Here is an 18,699-nt window from a genome sequence, read left to right as displayed (position 1 = left end):
GAGATTGATTTTAATAAGAAAACCATAATATATGGTGGACTTACCAAGTACATATTCTTATTATATTTTATATGTATGTTTATAAAATCAGTGTGTATATGTATGATATATTTCAGATAGAGATGTTAGAGATGGCTGCACCTGTTGATTGCATTAAGCTTTGGGTGTCTCCTGATGAGGGAGGGAGAAGGTCTACCCCACTGCCCAAGTGCATCATTCCTCCTCCTTGGTAAATTGCACACATTTTACTTTTTTGTATTCTGTGACCTTGCAGTCAGTGACTTCAGCCCAGAATAGTTTCAAAGTCATGTAAATGAATGCAATTAAGGTATTGCTTATCATCTTACATAGTTCAGATGGAGCTTTATTGGATCGAGAGGTTTGTTTGCTTTATGAGGAAGGTCAAAGTAAGGTTAAATTTTATTACATAAAATGATTTGGTAATGTTTTTATTTGGTTGCTGAAAAAGTAGTGTCCTAATAGGAAATGATAAGGCTTTTTTTTTTTTTTTTTAATCACTACTAGGTCTCTTCAGGGTTTGTTTATTTGTTTTTTCTATTTTAAGGCAATGCCAGCTGTCTACTAGTAAAATTCTAGGAATATTCTGCCTTAGTTATCATTCTAGGTATTTTTGACTTACACATATAAGTGACATTCCCAGCTGCTGATGGAGGGTAGCTTAGGAGCTGCTGATGGTGTGCGTAGAGGGTTTGTGTTAACGTCCAGTTACCGTGCCAATTGGTGCAGGACCTCAGACAGCAGGGCTAGAATCCCAATTCACCTGGGCAGAAAGGAGCCCTGCCACCAGCCGGCTGATTGTAGGGGTTGGGAGAGTATTGACATAGATACCAGGAGAGTCTTGCTAATGAAGAACAGAGCGAAAGAAGGGAGACGGAGAGGGAGCGAGAATGAGAATTGAGTGTGCGTGTGTGTTTGGGTATGTATGAAGTATGAAATTTTTAAAAAGGCGAGTATTCTTCCTTGTAGTTGGCTCATATAACTACCTGCTTCCCTTTGCTGGTATTATTTTTACTTCAGCATGGTATATGAGTTGACAAAGTCTCTCAGATTCGGTGATTCATAGAGCAGACTTTCACTCAGCATCAGCTCTATGCCTTGCACCATGCTAGGTGCTGGAGGATTCAAAGATGAATGCAAGGCTCACAGTCACAGGGAGAATAACAGTAAGCAGGATACAGAGAAAGTGACCCAGAGGCAGAGTGGTTGAACAGCCTGCCTCCCTAGGATGTTAAGGAAGCATCACTCAAAGAAATTTGTAATCTATATATGGTTTTAAGGAGACTGAAGGGCACTGGTAAAATTAAGTGATAATGAAAAATACTTTATTTGGGGAGTTTAAGGTTTAGGTTTATGGATTTATTTGGAGGCTAAGCTATAATCCTTGAGAACCAATCATAGGCTGTGGGATAGGAATTGAGAATTCTAAAAATGTAAACCAGACATAAATGCAGTGGGTGATACGAGTGGAATGCTGCTATGGTGGAATCTCGGAGTTTGCACCATACCTGTCTTATCACCAACTGGTCTCACTGTCCATTGGCCTATTGGTCAATATACAGTTTCCAAGGCCACCACAGTGTTAAAGTGTGGACTCTGGGTCTTGCTGGCCTAAAACTTTTTCACCCACTCTTTCGTTCTTAAAAGTATAAACTGTCCACATGTCGATGTCATTCTGTATCTAGGAAGGTTCTAATTCCAAGTTTAACATTTTTTTGTTTCTAATGGTCTAGAAAAAAAAATGAGGTGTTTCAGTTCTTGTGTTGACTACCAAATAATTCTAATACTTTTTCTCCCAGAATCCTTGATCAGAATTCCTCTTGGTCATTGACATTAACTTCTCACACACTTGAGAATTGGTGATATAGTCTTTAATGCAGTGTAAAGACAGATAAGTAGTGTTTGGGTATAAATAATTTTGTAATGCGTATTTTTGATCAGATGTGATCAACAGCTATGCCCAAGGAAAACATGTATAATTAGGAATTTTTTTACTTGCAATACATCTTTTTTTTGTCATTTTTTCAGATTTTGTTTTTCAGTCAGTAGTTAAGGGTTGTTTGTGAAACGTGCTATTGAAATTCTTTGAAATAAGATGCAACTTGAAGTAACACTTATTTTTATTAATTTTCAGAGTGTTTGGATTGTGAGCAATTTAAGCTCTATCCTCAGGATCCATTATTTTAACATCTGGGAGAAACACATCCAGAAGGTATTGTATTTTGTCTCACTGCTCCACTTTTTAAAATGTAGTTAAGCCTTTTCAGTTATAGGAAAGAAAGAATATTATGCCATATTTAATTGTTTAGTTTTCTTAAGTTTCAGATATTGATAAACTAGTTGTTTGACATTTGTAACAGAGGAGAGGGATACATTTCAGTGTTGGTAAATTATGAATTTTGTGTGAGTAAAAGGAATCTGGTTTAGATGGAACCAGTTTTGCCTTTTTTAAACATCTGAGATATTTACATTTTACCTTTTCAGCATAGTACTATTTTAAAGAATGTTTTGATTTGAAAATGAGTTATAAAAAGTTTCTGTTTATCTAAGACCATGTGAAATATACATTAAGCATTCAGGCAGTCTTAAAGTTCTTACTGCCTATGACAGTTCTACCTTCTAGCGTAGGGACCAGCTGCCATCTGTGTTTTCATAGGGCCCACGGACATATTCACCCAGGTCACCTGACTCTGCCTCTGACCATCCATCTGCTAAGTTCCCTTTGCATTATCACATGTGTCTAGGTTGGTGCAGCATAATAATTCATTTGCTCATAGACCCTGAGTCTCAGGACATGTGATGTATTACTAGGAAGGAAGGATATTAAGATTGTCAGTTGAGAAACTTACCTGCTTTGTGTTTCTGTCCTTTACAACCCCAAGACCCGGTGTGGATACACCAGCCGATCTGGCTGAGGTCAGTGGTGAACACAGTTCCCTTCAGCCATGCCCCAGGGTTTCCTTCTTGGTGTCCACCTTGATACCTCCCCACAAGTCTTGTGTTTGTCTTTTATAAAACTTAGCAGCTGTCTTGCTTGGAGTAGACACAGATGAAGGAAGAATGCATACATACATTTAATAAGATAATATATTTGTTAAAGTTGTAGTGAATAGGTCAAGTTCTTTGAGTACATATTACTCTATTAACTGGATAGTCATGATTTATATTCACATGAAATGACACAAAAATCAGTTTTACAAATTTTCTTAAATAATCACTTGTCAAGCACTATGAGTTTCTAGGATTGGATGAATATAGTCTTTTATATTTCCATAGAACATTGTATTGAACTCTGTATGTTCAAGGTTATTCACTATTAGCAAAACAGCATTTTCTCCCTCTTCCTGTCAGAGGGGGAGGGTAAAAGCAAATAAGAAATCTAAATAAGCACATTAGGACTGTAAAAGGACTTCTAGTGAACTCCCAAATACTAAATTTAATTTTTATGTATGCTTTATCAATGAAAGAAAGGATATGATCAGAAACCCTGAATTTTGTGGAGTTTAAAGTTATCTTTTTAAGCTAAGAATTAACTACTATAATTACATATTTAAAGACATAAACATTCAAATAGTTCATAACTATTAGTTATAGAGAAAATTATTACACTTTTTAAAGACATTGGGAATTATCCATTTATGAAAATTTATCAGATAATCTGAAAATTAAGAGTAGGTTGAATAGAATTGAACTGATTACTAGTTTTTATTAATAAAAAGTGGCAAAGAAATTAAGTTTAGTTGTAGAGTTGAGTAGAAAAATTCTTGTGTAAATTCTGAATAAGAATTGATTTTAAGTAATTCTTTTGAAAATAACTCATGATATGTCAGACCCTTTTTTTAAAAAAAAGTTACTTATATTTAAAAAAAAAAACAAAAACCACTTTACAGAAGTCTAACTTCATGTAGTTAAATTGGCACTCTTGCTAGTTCAGAGATTTTTTACGTAAACGTACCCTGCGTAACTACACTACACTGTACCCCAGGAGCTTTGTTTGGTGTCTTTCCTGGTCAATACTGCCTTCACCCAACAGAAGAACCAGTCTTTGGCATCTTTTATCTTGGATTAGTTTTGCCTGTTACTGAACTTTATACAATTGGAATCATGTAGTATGAACTCTTTTATGTCTGATTTTTTTGATTAACATTATGTCTTTGAGTCATCCATGTGTGTATCATCTCCCTCTCCCCCCACCCAGTCGTATATATTCCATTGTATGATTATACCATCATTTATCCCTTCTACAGTAAATGAACATTGAATATCTTTCCAGTTTGGGGTTAAAATAAGGCTGCTATGACCTTTTTTTTAATCTTTTGATAGAAATAAGCATTCATTTCTGATAAGTCTATGCACAGGAATGGAACTGCTATGTGGTGGAGTATATATATGTCTAACTTCAGTAAATAGGTACTTGGAGCACTTTTAAGGATATTTAGGAAATGTCAATCAGTGTATCTTTTACTAATGATGGTTCTTATTGTGCAATGGACTTTTCTCCAACTTTACATAAACTCTAAAGTTGTTTTTTAGGAGTTATGAAATTTTCCCATCTGTTAAAGTTAAGTTGTCTGTTTTCTGATTCCATTATGATATGTGTTTGGTTCATGAAACTTAGATCTACCCTAACTCTAGTGAAGGGAAATAGGACATAGAACCCTCCTATACATACTTATGACTAAGGAAATACTGAAAATGGATTTTGAAACAAATTAGACATATCATATAATGAAGACTTTTACTTTATTGTTGAATTTTTTGGAAACCTCTTTGAATATCTAAAACCGTAGATGCATTTGAGTTTCTGATAAATGTTTCTTGCTACCTTTATCTGTGTTTGTATTACTCTGTTTGGTGATCTAAAGTGAAATTATTCATTCTAGAATGTAAGTACTTGAGAAATTTTGTATTAATCTTTTTCTCAGTCTTTATTATAGAGAAGAGCTGTTCAATAGAAATATAATGTGAGCTCAGATTTTTAGTTTTCTAGTAGGAATGTTTAAAAAAAGGAAAAAGAAACTAGTGAAGTTAGTACAGTATTTTATTTATCCCAACATCTGAAAACTATTATTCCATTGCTTAATTAGTATAAAATTATGAGATATTTTACATTCTTTTTTTTTCATACTAAGTTTTTGAAATTCAGGGTGTATTTTTACTTTACAGCCCATCGCAGTTCAGACTAGTCAGTTTTAAAGTACTCAGTAGCCACCTGTGTCTTGCAGACAGCATGGTTATAAAGTTACATCTCGGATTTTTTTAAAGATAGTGCTTTAGTCTAATTCATATCTAGTTAAAATTATCCTAAAAAATTCAATAGAAAGATGCCATGCAGATTCTTATATAGTATGTTTCAGTAGGTCTCAAACAGCCTGTTTCCTTCAGTGTTGGAATAAATAACATTGTTTTTTTTGTTTTGTTTTTGGTTGAACATGAGATACAGCAGTTAGCCAGTGTTTACAGGACATTTGTATGAAAAATACATATCTTTAAACTGTAAAATCACAATCTGTAACAACAGATCAACATCGTCCATCTTCCTCGAGGTTATATGCTAGATAGAATTTTAGTTTGTTTTTTCGTTTTTTTTTGAGCATGGCTGGTTTACTTTTAATATGATAAATTTACATATGATGTAACCCCACTATCTTCTGAGTAAAATAGGGCAGCTAAAGAAAGGTTGTATGTATACATATAGATGTACCTATGACTTTTCATCAATGAGGATATTTAAAGTTTACCTAGATTTTGAGAGTTAATGTTTCTTCATGTATATATTTGCCAAGTGAGATGTAGCAAGAGCTGTCAGTTGTCTCACGTGAACTTGGGTCAGATTTTGCTACCAGATTGGTTTGCTTTAAACTTTTTAGTGTTCAGAATTTGGAATGTGAATAAGGAACTACTAGTCTGTGAAAATGGTCATGTGTGGCAGGCTGTCATAAGCGGTAAAGCCCAGTAAGCAATACTGGCCATAATCACATGTGTTAGTGGTTATTTTGGGTTCCTGATATAAGGTAGTTTTTTTATAGCCATTCCCACCAACACGTTTTTTAATAGCACTCCCTCCTCCCTTTTAAATGAAGTCAACTATACTTTTTGACACCCAGTTATAATAGTACATGGTATTTTTTAAAAAAAGAAAATCAATCCTCTGCTTATAAAAGCGCTTCACCTCAGTTATAGTAAAACTAAAGTTCTTGCATTAGCTGATAAGGCCGCGGCATCTTCTTGATGAGGCCAGTGCTGGTGACCACTCCACTCAAAGTGGGAGCTGCATCTCCACTCTCTTTTCATTTTCCACAGCACTTGTCACCTTTAAAATACTATGAATATTTTAAATTAATTGTTTATTGATTGTTTTCCCCTTCTAGAACGAAAGTGCTCTGAGAGCAGGAATCCTTTTCTGTTGTGTTTGTCACTGATATATCTGAAAGAACCTAGAATAATTCTGGGCATCAATTGGTATGGCCACTATGGAAAACAGTATAAAGTTTCCTCAGAAATTTAAAAATAAAACTACTATATGATCCAGAAATCCTACTTCTAGGTATATATCCAGAGAAAGTGAAATCAGGATCTTGAAGAGATATTTGCATTCTTATTTCTTTGCAGCATTATTTACAATAGCCAAGACATGGAAGCAGCCCACATGTCCATTCACATATAAGCGGATAAAGAAAATGTATCTACATAAAGTGGAATATTATTCAACCTTAAAAAAAAAGAAAATCTGTCATTTGTGACAACATGGGTGAACGTAGAGGACATTATCCTAAGAGAAAAAAGCCAGATACAAAAGAATAAATACTACATGACCCCACTTATATGAAGAATCTAAAAGAATCAGACTCATAGAAGTAGAGAGTAGAATGGTGGTTACCAGGAAGTGTGGGAGGGGGAAACAGAGAGCTAGCTGTTGGTCAAAAGGTACAAACTTTCAATTACTGAAGTCCTAGAGATCCACTGTACAGCATATTACCTATAGTTAGCAATAGTGTATTTTATACTTAAAAATTTGCTAAGAGTAATGTTAAGTGTTCCTATCACACAAAAAGAGGGTAGGAGGAAACTTTTGAAGGTGATGTATGTGTTTACGGTATTGATAATGGTGATGGTTTCACAAATGTATACTTAACTCTAAAACCATCAGTTGTATACCTTAAATATGTACAGCTTTTTGTATCTACATCATACCTCAATAAAGTGGTTTAAGAGAACACTGGACATCTAGAAGTAGCTCATAAGTATTTATTGACTAAATATTTATTGAATATATGAAGAAGATACACTAATTTTCACTCCTGAAAATTTGCCTTTATGGACTTTCTGGGGCAGGGAATATTTAAAGGAAGAGAAAACAAAAATCTTCAGTTATATTTGTAATAATACATTTTGATAATTTGAATTAGTTGAAATAATACATTTTGATAATTTGAATTAGTTTATTCGTCAAACTGATATGTATATCCCTATTAAAAGTAATATGTAAACATGAGGTTTTCCACAAATAGAGTGTAATATTATGGTCAGGTAATTTATCTTTGGAGTATACATACGTGCATTTTTCCGTTTCGTCATAAAATATTGGTGATCAGTTTGAGAAATACGTTTATAAGAGATATCCTGTGTTTCTGTAAAATATAGAGACATTCATTGTATTTTGGTATCTTAAAATTAGTATGAATCAGGCAGACCTTGTGGTTTTTAAGAAGTGGTGTCTATATAGTAAAGTATAGGTTATCGTTCCGTTTTATACAGATATTTTCTAATTGTAGTTTTTGAAAATTTCAGTTTGGGGTCATCTACAATAAATGTTTTTAAAATAGCATAAAAATGTAATCAAAGACTTGCAGTATTAAGAAATGGTATTTGCTACTCTAGAATACACTCAAAGCAGATGTTATAAATGTTTATTCCATTATAGGATAGGTAACTTTATGAGATGACTTACGTAAAGTCTTTCCTGCAAGTCTGTTTGCAAGGTTTTGGTTTTATATTATGCCTTTATATATTCAGCACATGATAGCAGGCGACCATGTATATGACTATTTCTATAATCATTTTTATTAGAACAGGAAGAATTATGAGATTGATTTTTTTCTTTTTCCACTTCCATCTTCTAAATTCAAGCTTTAGTACTTCATACTTATTAGACAGTTACTGTAGTAGCTTTCTAACTGGTCTTTTACCTTTTAGTTTTTATTATCCAATATGTTCTACACACTACAGCACAATAAAACTTTCTGAAGAAATAATCATTACCCTGAACACAAAGACCTTTGCCCACAAGATAAAGGCCAAGTCCTGTTTCTACCCAGCTCCTGCATCATATTCCATTTGCCTAATCCTTGAGCATGTTAATTGCACACTTCTTAAACTGCCACAGTTTTTGCCATCTTCATCTCAGATGTGTTGTGATCTTCTTCTGTCTCTAGTTCTCTTTTACCAAAACACTACCCATCCTGTGATTTGTATGATCACCCTAAAGAAAGGAACACATGCCCTCTTGCACTCTTTCAGTAGTTGATGAGTACCATTCACATGACATCATTTTATTGGTCTTTTCAACAAGATTGTAAACTTCTGAAGGGAAGGGACCATATCTTTTATAAAATTGTGATTTACAAAGCACAGCTTGATGCCTCCCATATACAGGGGATACAGGGTGATAAATTGAAGTGTTGATGAAAAAAACAACTCCAGGGTATACCCTGGAGCTTTAGAGACAAGCAAAGGATTTAAAAATTCATCCTGTATTCATTGTATATTATGCAAGTTATTTAAACTTATTGTGCAGTAGTTTTTGCATGGGGTTTGTGTGAAGATGAAATGATAGCGTGTATGTCAGAAATTTGTAGGTTCCAGAGTTTGATACAAGTGTTCGTGATAATACCCAAACTGTATTTTGTTGTGTATATAAATTTCTTTGGCTTAACTTAATGTGAAGTATACAGAATGTTGTTTTAATGTTCCTTACCTGAATGATGGCAAGATTGATTTAATGTTAGCTGAATGTGTATTCTAATAAATCTCTTTACTGTTCATCTGAAACAAGAACAAAAATCCAGATGCCTTTGGTGAACGTAATGAGTTACCTTTTTGGACTGCAACAGTTTCAAAGATGAATGAATTTAAAAGTTTTGTTAACTTTCCAAAATTGATCCTTAATTCCTCATACTGAATTACATTGGGGTTAAATACATTTTTTGAAGGGCATCTTTTCACAGATTTCCATAAATTTCTTAAAGGTGACCCCATCCCTGTCAGTTCTATTTCCTAGGAGTATTTAAAACTAAATAGCTTACCTGGCTAGTGCAGGTTTTAAACAGGACTGAATTTGTGAAAAGCTTTTTATTTGATTGGGGATAAGTTCTGGTGCTAAGAACAGTATTTTGGAATAGAAGAAGTTTCTGTCTTTCAGAGATTTTTTTCCCCTCAAAAACAAAATCTGAATGTCATGCATACCTGGATGATAGCTGTAAATTAGCTTAAAGGAAGAGGTAGGTTGAGGTTCAGGGGGAGATGAGTTTCATAAGACCAGCATCTTAAACCACGAATGCTGTCATCACACATAAAATAGGCCCTGAAAATGTGGGCCTGTTATGGTTCTCTGTATGATATTGGTGACACAGAGTGGTAACAGAAACTGAATTTGTAAGGAGGAGGAGGCAATGATTGTGGCTTCTGAGTCTTCCTTACTCGTAAGAAAATATGATGTGCAGTTCGGATAACATTCTTCGGACCACTAAAGAGGCTTGGGAAGTTAACCTTCTAGGCCACCCGGATGCTTTTAGGCAGTCAGTAGAGAACCGTTACTTTATTACCTAGGGTATAAAGTTTAGAAAATATTAAGCCTTTTTTGTTTTTTTTTTTTTTAAGGCTTGCTTTTACTTTATATTACAGACAAAAATTCTGAAAGAAAGTCTGTGTTTATTCTAATAGAAATAGATATAACCTGACAGTGAAAATTATTAAAGTTACACTGACGAGTGTATTAAAAATATGTGCATGGAGGTTTTGTATTAATACTGAGTTCATGCTAAGCTGCCATTTTCACGGTAATTTCAGGAAATAAGAAATGGATAACATTTTCATTTTATTTAAGTACTCCCATGAGTTTCTATTAAGGGTGAAAACGTCATGACAGTATTTGTTACAAAGTCACATCCAATTTAAACCTAGTCTGGTGACCACAGAATACTATTATTTTAGCTTAAGTCTTCTACAAAATAATGTAACCTCTTTTCCTCTTGGTTACTTTAATGTAAAATGAAGATTATCATGCTTTTTTTTTTCCCACCAAAATTGTCTGAAATAAATCTATGTGAACTATTTAAGACATTCAAGTTTCGGCATTTAGATTTTTATTCTGATAGGCTTATCACATGATCACTAGTCACTAGCTTATAAGCTTGTATTTTAAAAGAAAACATTTATTAGGGATAGGATTCCCATTTTCTCCTGGGAGAAGGCAGAAGTAGTTCTTTTCTTCCTTTGTTTTATTGAAAACAATAATTAACCCAAGGGATATATTTCTCTTTTACCTCTTACGCAGACACTTAAAAAGAGTTGCCACCATCATGGCCACAGTTCAATATGTGATGAGGAAAATGCTGGTCTTAGAATCGTAAGATTTATATTTGAGCCGTAGCTCTCCATGGGGACTGCTTGCAAATTGCTTAACCTGAGCCTCAGTTTCCTGATCTGAAAAAGGAGGATACAACCTACATCACAGGAATAGTCCACAAAGTAAATGAGGAAATAAAGTTCGTTGTCACCAATGTAACGTTCTAGAAAGATAACATGTTATTGACAATGTTGTTAATTCTATATTTTTCAAAAGAAATAAGTTTTTGGATGACCACTGTTTACTCGCACACCCTTCTAAATTAGGATCTTTTCTTACACACATTTTGCATTTTCTTTCTTTGTTTCTCCTCCACTTTAAGGGTTTTCATAAACTCTGGTCTATACTTTTGAACGCCTTTCAAATTTGAACCAGTTAACATCTGCCACCTACTGACCCAGTTCTCTCCACCTCCTCTAATCCTGCCCTCCACATACACAGTTGCTTGTTTTTGCTGGGTGATTAAACTGGCCATCATTTGATTTTCAAAGATCTAGATTAATACAGGGTTAGAAACAGCAGCTTCTGAATGCATCTGAACGATATTTTTAGCAAGGTGCGTAACAGCCAGTAATAACTTCCCCCCCAAAGAACAGTTGGTAAAACCCCACATGGACTTGCTTTTTCTTTCATTGTATAGCATTTATAGGTTTTAAAAGTGATTTCTGCTCACATATCCAGATTAAAAACATTTTTTCAGTACGTATGAGTTTGTGAAGTAACTCACCCCACGTGTAAGTACTTCAAAATGCATGCCCTTAACTACTATTTGAATTTTTATAGATTTGTACTTTTGCTGACTGCAAGAAGATAAAAGACCTAGCGCCAGTTCTTACTGGGTCAAGATTTATTTTAAAGTATCAACATTTCCTCAGCTTTTTGTTACTTAAAAAGTCGTACAGATTTTCCTGCAAAGAGGTTTAACAGGCTTTATTCCAGGAAGGAACATTCAGGATGCTTATGCTGTGGTAGTAACAAAAACAGTGTACAGTTGACCCTTGAACAAGACAGGAGTTGGGTCACCAGCCCCCCAACCTGTGCATTTGAAAATCTGCATATTACTTTTGACTCCCCCCAAACTTAACTACTAATAGCCTACAGTTGACCATAAGCCTTACCGATAAAATAGTCAGTTAACACATATTTTGTAGTTAAATGCATTATGTACTGTACTCTTACAATAAAGTAAGCTAGGGAAAAGAAAATGTTATTAACATAAGGAAGAGAAAATGCATAGTACTGTGCTGTATTCATCCATATGCTAAGTTTACATCATCTGTTAAGATGAATTGTCTGTCAGTACCTACGTCAATATTGTCTTATATGATGTAAAACGTTGTAGATGTTGTATGCTTTATTAACATTAGACATCAAACATGAAAAGATCATGTGAAAATTTCATATTTATTTGCAGACATAACAATTCATACGTTGATAATGAAGAAGAACAGTGTGGTCACTTTATGGTAGCCTAGTGTAATCAATACAGTTGTTTCACGGCAGCCCAGCCTATACACTAATGAATGAATCCTTATAAAATTTTTATGGCATACCGTATTACACTCATGTTCGGGGAGCATACTGTACAGTAATGTAATTCTTTGAAGGCAAAGTTATAAAACAGAAAATTAACACATTATTAATTTTATGTTAGATATCACTCACCTTATGCCTCTGTAAGGGTAGACTAGTATCTACATACATTTTATACATTCATGACATACCTTTTTCTTAAGTTTTTGATATTTCTAGTCTAGGTGGTTTGTCTGAAACTGTTTCAAATTGTCACAGATCTCAAAAAAATGTCCAATATATTTATTGAAAAAAATCCACATGTAGGTGGACCCATGTAGTTCCAAACAAGGGTCAACCGTTTTTGGTGAATTTGTTAATAGAAATTGCCAGAAACTAGTCTACCCTAGAAATGTATTTTTATTTAAAGAGGCTAGTGGGGGCAGTAAGGGCTAGTATATATATTTGTGTCTTCAGCATAGCTCTAGGTGCAGAAAATTTGACTGTGATCTAAAAATAGACTATTAGTTTTTCGTGAAATGATCAGGAGACAAGTTGACCAAGGCAACTGGTTTGCCATGGTGGAGCCTTTATTGGTCAGTGGTCTGTGGAATGCATTGTAGAGGCACACTGACCTGAATCGGAATCATGGTGTACTCCTGACCTGCTGTATGACTTTGGGCAACCCACTCCACTGTTCTGAGCCTTAGTTTCTTCATCCGTAAAGTTACATAATATCTATTTTATAGGTAACAATTAAAGGAGATAATACATGACTTAACACTGTTGTCAATAACTGGTATTATTTGCCATCTAGTTAATAAAAGTTAATCATAATAGCTGGGAATTAACCCTCCAAATAGTTGTTTTAAAAACTTGCATTCCATGTTGAGAGTCATTAAAATATAGAAGTATATTTGTGGCTTTTAAAAAGTCTTCAGAAAACCATATTCAAGTCAAAGCAGTATTTACAGGTAAGTGGATTGAATTTGACAAGGATTGAGACACTGTGGTGTGTGATGGTTTTGAACAAGTGTGAATCCTACCTCTGCCACGTACTTAGTGACTGTTGGCTTTGGGCTAGTAGTCTTGCCTCCTAAGGCTCAGCATTCCCATCTGTAAAATGGGGATAATTTTATAGGGTTGTTTTGAAAATTAAAGGAATTAAACCGTAGAAAGCACAATGTAGTTCCTGGCACATGGTCTGTAGTAATTTTTAGTTGTTCTTTTTAGTCCACAGATAGATAACTTTTGGACACGGCCTTGAGTACTTGTGGGAAATATAGTTCCTAATTTTTTTGATTGAATGGTTAATGTTGGAATTTTGGGAGTAAATGCTTTTTTATTTGTATAACGTTTAGTTGACTTACATTAAAATAAAATACTACAATGCTCTGAATCTCTTGTAGTAAAAATGGCACCTAGTTTATGTTTTGTAAAAATAGATGTTTACACTGCATCTGCTACGGTCTGAATGTGTGTCTCCCGCAAAATTCATATGTTGGAATACTAACAGCGCTCCCACCCACTCACCCAAGGTGATGGTTTTAGGAGGCGGGGCCTTTGGGAGGTGATTAGGTCATGAAGGAAGAGGCCTCATGAACGGGATTAATGCTTATAAAAAGGCTCAAGAGAAATCCCTTTCCCCTTCTACCGTGTGAGGTATAGTGAGAAGATGGCTGTCTGTAAACCAGGAAACAGGCTCTCCCCAGGCAATCCGCCCTCACCTTGCTCTTGGACTTCCCAGCCTCCAAAACTGGAATAAATTTCTGTTGTTTTATAATAGAATACCAGCCTATGGTATTTTATTATAGCACCCTGAATGGCCTACGACGGCATCCATTTTTGTGGTCACTCCATGGCTTTGTGCTTTTAATCTAGTCTTTATTCGTGCATCTGCTTTCCTTCCTGTTTCATTTCTTGTATGTGGAGTGACCCAAAGAAAACACGAGGTAGAGCAGGAAGAGGCAAAGATTGTACCGGAGGTCACTAATAGTCAACCCTAGGCTGATCAGATGTACTTTCTGCATTAAAGCCCTCAGTTAAGTTGATTCATGACTACTTTTTGAAGTTTCACCAACACAATAATTTGTATTGCTTTTGTTTACTGTTGTAAAATGTGGTGAGAAGATTTTAAAGGAAATCTCTGCTTTTCTCAACAGCTTTCAATAATTTTATTTAGAGCTGTAATTCATCCAATAATTTTTCAAAATGACAGCTAATAAAAGATTGCTAATTATATAATTACCATATATTATAGGTATAATATTTAGGATAGAGTTAAGTGTATTCTATATAAAGTTAATTTTTTATATCCTCTATTTTGGGCCCAGTATGTCTAGAGTAAGTTATTCAATGGTATAGGGATTTTACCTTATAGGAATTTTCAGTTGATAAGACTTTTATGAGGAGGCATAAAAGGTTTGGTAGGTTGTTATACTGAGAACATGAAGAGTTATTAGTTTTGAATAGCTGTAGTTTGGGCTTTGTTAACGACTGATGGGTTGGCTTTGAGTTAAAAAGCAAAACCTGATGACTCTAAGCCCTTTGACTCAAACTGTAACTGACTGTCAACCCACCTTCTTTTCCAATCAGGGATGAAGGGGTGCATCTCAAATGAATGAAGGTGTCCCACAGCTGCCTTCCAGTGTGTGTTCACACACAAAGGAAGCATAATTATTTCATTTAATTCATCATCTGATTTTATTTGGCCTTGGGAACTCCTCACCTCCTTCTTACCACCTAATTTTCTCTCTCTCCTTCCGTTTCTTCCTTTCTTTGGGTGAGCACTAATAGTTTTGCAGAATCTGGCTAGGCATATAGTGGTTTAGAATATAATTTTATTATTTGAAGTATTTTAAAGCTCTGTATTCGGAATGCCTTTGCTTTGGTTATATGTTTACTTTCAATTCTTAGTTAAGAACAAACGCACTGTTTATACAGTCATTCCTATGAGGAAATATGATTCACATTGAAAGATCTTGTTTATTGTCATATGACATGTTCTCTAGGCATGCAGCATAGAAAAGGGAGAAAACATCCCACATCCCTCTTCACTGTAGCTCGACCTAACACATTTCGGGAAACTGAATATTTGAAAAATGTTTCTGTGTTGATTAAGATATAAGTAATAGAAGACCTTACTAAAATAGCTTAAACAGTAAGGAGTATATTATGTCTCACTCAACAGGAAGTTTAGATTACTGGTCGTTAATTAATTGTCATAATAACGTTATCAAGGACCCACGAGGTATTTTCCATATTTCTTCTCTGCCATCTTGAGTGTTTTGACAATGTCACTCTTCATGGTTGCAAGATAGCTATTTTTCCATGCCACTTTTTTTTTAAAGTGGGGAGAAACATTTTCTAGTAAACTTCATTGGCCATAATTGTATCATAGGCCTGTGCCTAAACGCCTTTTTGGCAGAGTAAACATTACTTGCCTTAAGCAGCTTGACCTAATCAATATTCACCTTCTAAGGTGTTCTGCCAGCCAGTAAGAAAGGGGGAGGCTCTGAGGATAGAGCAGTGAACAGAAGGGGAAAAAACTGCTGCCTCCTTGGAACTTACATTTTATTGGTGAGATAGACAAAAATATAAAGCAATTCAATTTCATGACCTCTTATTAACAAGTGCTAACTTAAAATTAGAGAAGGGAACATGGAAGGTCTGGGGTGGGGTGTGCGTGCAATTTCAGATTATGTCCAGGGAAGTCTCACCCAGAAGATGCCTTGAGTAAAGGTTGAGTTGGCGTGGGAGCTGATGATGCAGCTCTCTGGGGAGAAGAGTGTTCTAGTTAAACGCCCTGTGGCTGGAGTGGGGTGAATAAGGAAGGATCACAGGAAGTGAGGTCAGAGGGGGAAGCCACTAGACAGTTTTGAGCAGAGGAGTGATCCAGTGTAACATTCTTACATAATCACTTTGGCCGTTGTGTTAAATGGACCAAAGGGGCGTTAAAAACAGAAGCAAGGAAACCAGCTAGGAAGCTTTTGTAATAATCGAGGAGAAATGGTGGTGACTAGGATGGGAGCAGTAAGAAATAGTTGGATTCTGAATATTTCTAATGGAAAGCCCACAGAATGTGCTGAGGAATTGGATGTGAGGTGTGAGAAGAGGAGAGGCCTCTAGGATGGCAGCCAGGGTTTGAGGCCTGAACAATTAGAAGAATGGAGTTGATATTATCTGAGATTAGGAAGAACAAGAACTCAGTTATTGACATATTAAATTTGAGATGTCCAATAAACAATTACTTATATATATATTTCTTGAAGACAGATCAATATATATTTTTTAAAAGGATGACTTTGGCCATTAATAACAGGAAAAGGCTTCAAAAATGTATATATATTCAAACAACAGCAATAAGGAGAGAATACAAAAGGGGGAAATAAAAGTGTTATGCGGGGGCAGGACTATTTTACGTTCCATTGAACAAATACAGGGAAACACTGGAACTAATTTCAAAATAAGAGTATTCAAAGAAACATCTATACGCTGAGCATTTATTTAGTGCCTACTATATTTTAGTTTCAAAAATTGCCTATTAAATATATTTATTCCTTGAGTCAGTACCTCAGTTTTGAAGCCCCAAATCATGTTAAAAATACACATTAAAAAAAGAAATACACCACAAGGACCAATGATACGGATATAGAGTATGTCTGTTTACTCTGAACATGATGCAATAAGTGATCCTTCTAAAGACGTTCTGCTGTTAACTGTCCAGATTATCCTCCCACACCCCAACTTCCTCAGTATTGTGCAGCCTATAGCTAATGCACAGGCATATTATTCAGTAGTGATCCAAGTCAGGAGAGAGATCAGTACAGTATACCTTAGGCGAGTTTATCCATAAGAATGGCTTTTCTTTTGAAGAGGAATTAGTCCAAGATGTCTTTATTGACATCTTGGATTATTGCACTTATTTACATTTAATAAGGATGCCGCACCTAGCTACAGTTTTCAATCTGCGTGCATCACATAAAATGCTGAGAAGCACCTTGTAAAGTACCTTTCATATTATAGGTGCTCAAGAAATATTTAGGTAGAAAGTTTGATTTAGAACATTATCATTTCTAATTTATTTAAAAACTTAAAAAAAATTACGGGACATGAAGTAGTAGGCATCGCTTGATCAAATGTGCCCTATCCATAATGTGAGGTTGTTGAGGAAACAAATTATAATTGTTTTGTCAGATAAAAGTACTGTGTAATAAATACACGAAATTATTTATTGAGCAAAGAAATACCGCTCTTTAAAATGGATTAGGCTTTTCTCATCACACTTTTGGCCAATCATGCTGAATATACGACCTTTGGCCTATATGACCCGTGAGGGGAAATGTGTATATTTAGAGGGGAAATCTGTTTGTTCAGAACATGAAGTGTACTGGATTACTTCAGTTTACCTATTTCTCATGTTAAGTAATTTTTGCAAAATGACCATCTCTCATGAGAGAGTTCTGCAAATTTACAGTAATGAAGCAAGCACTTAATGTTAGTTTCATTTGCGACCAAATTGATGGTAGATATGAATTAGACTCATTCTTTGATCGACCAAGCTATAAGTTTTTAATCTACAAATTTGCTTTCAAGTTCTTTAGAGTGTATTTCTTTATATTCTCCTTTGCTTTTGGTTTTTAAAAAAAGGAGAGTTTGCAAAATCTATTGCCTAGCAGTTAGCATTTGTTCATGTGTGCAAATGATTAAGATGCTTACCTAAACAAGATTCTTGTCGAAGTAAAACTCTTATAGCAGCTTACTTTTTTATTATGTAAACATGAATGATATAAACAAGGAATATATTTAAATTATGAAGCACAATATCAAAGTGATCTCCCGAGAACCCGCCAACCAGCATGGGATCAGGACTTTACTAATAACAGTTGCATCTGTCAGCATTGTGCCTCTCCTTGCCTATACCTTTACCCTTACTGCCCTCCCTGACCCCCAGCTACTCTTCAGTTTTGTGTTAATCATTTACTTTCTTTTTATTATCACATGGTTTCTTAAATAATATGCTGTTTAATTTTACTTTTTTTTAAGTTTTGTAAAATTGGTAGCATACTGTGTGTAGTCTTCTGAGACTTTTTTTCCCCATTCATTGTGTTTCTTGGACATTTATTTATATTGTTGAATGTAATTGTAGTTCATTTATTTCACTGCTGAGTAATATTCCATTGTATGAATTTATTTTCTGTCCTATTGGTGGACATCTGGGTTATTGTTGTTGGGTTTTTGTTTGCTCGTTTTATTCATTTTTGATATATCTATTTTGCTGTATCTATACATTGATACAGATGTGTCTGTGTATCAGCAATCATTTGTATGTGTACTGGTGTACATGTGCAAGACTTGAGGAGAAATACCTAAGAGTAGAAGCATAGAGAATGTTCAACTGTATGAAATAATGCCAAATTGTTTTCTGAAGTCTTTGGACCATTTTACCTTCCACTAGCAATGTATCAGAACCCCCTGTTGAGCCAGATCATTGCTAAAACTCAGAATTGTCAGGCTTCTTAACTTCTGCTTATTTAGAGGCT

General features: G+C 34.9%; 1 protein-coding gene across 1 annotated transcript in view; it reads left to right on the top strand.

Annotated features, from left to right (window-relative positions):
* Positions 1-2,216: 2,216 nt before the first annotated feature.
* SAMSN1 (SAM domain, SH3 domain and nuclear localization signals 1) overlaps positions 2,217-18,699 on the top strand; it is a 455,109-nt gene continuing 438,626 nt past the window's right edge. Inside the window, exon 1 of the mRNA XM_067739225.1 lies at positions 2,217-2,230. The gene's annotated coding sequence lies outside the window, so the exon portion shown is untranslated. The remainder of the gene's footprint in view (positions 2,231-18,699) is intronic.

This window comes from Pseudorca crassidens, chromosome 5, assembly GCF_039906515.1.
Source record: "Pseudorca crassidens isolate mPseCra1 chromosome 5, mPseCra1.hap1, whole genome shotgun sequence".
Taxonomy (NCBI): Eukaryota; Metazoa; Chordata; class Mammalia; order Artiodactyla; family Delphinidae; genus Pseudorca; species Pseudorca crassidens.
Note: the sequence above shows the minus strand (reverse complement) of the source record. Positions and strands in the feature narration are given on the sequence as shown.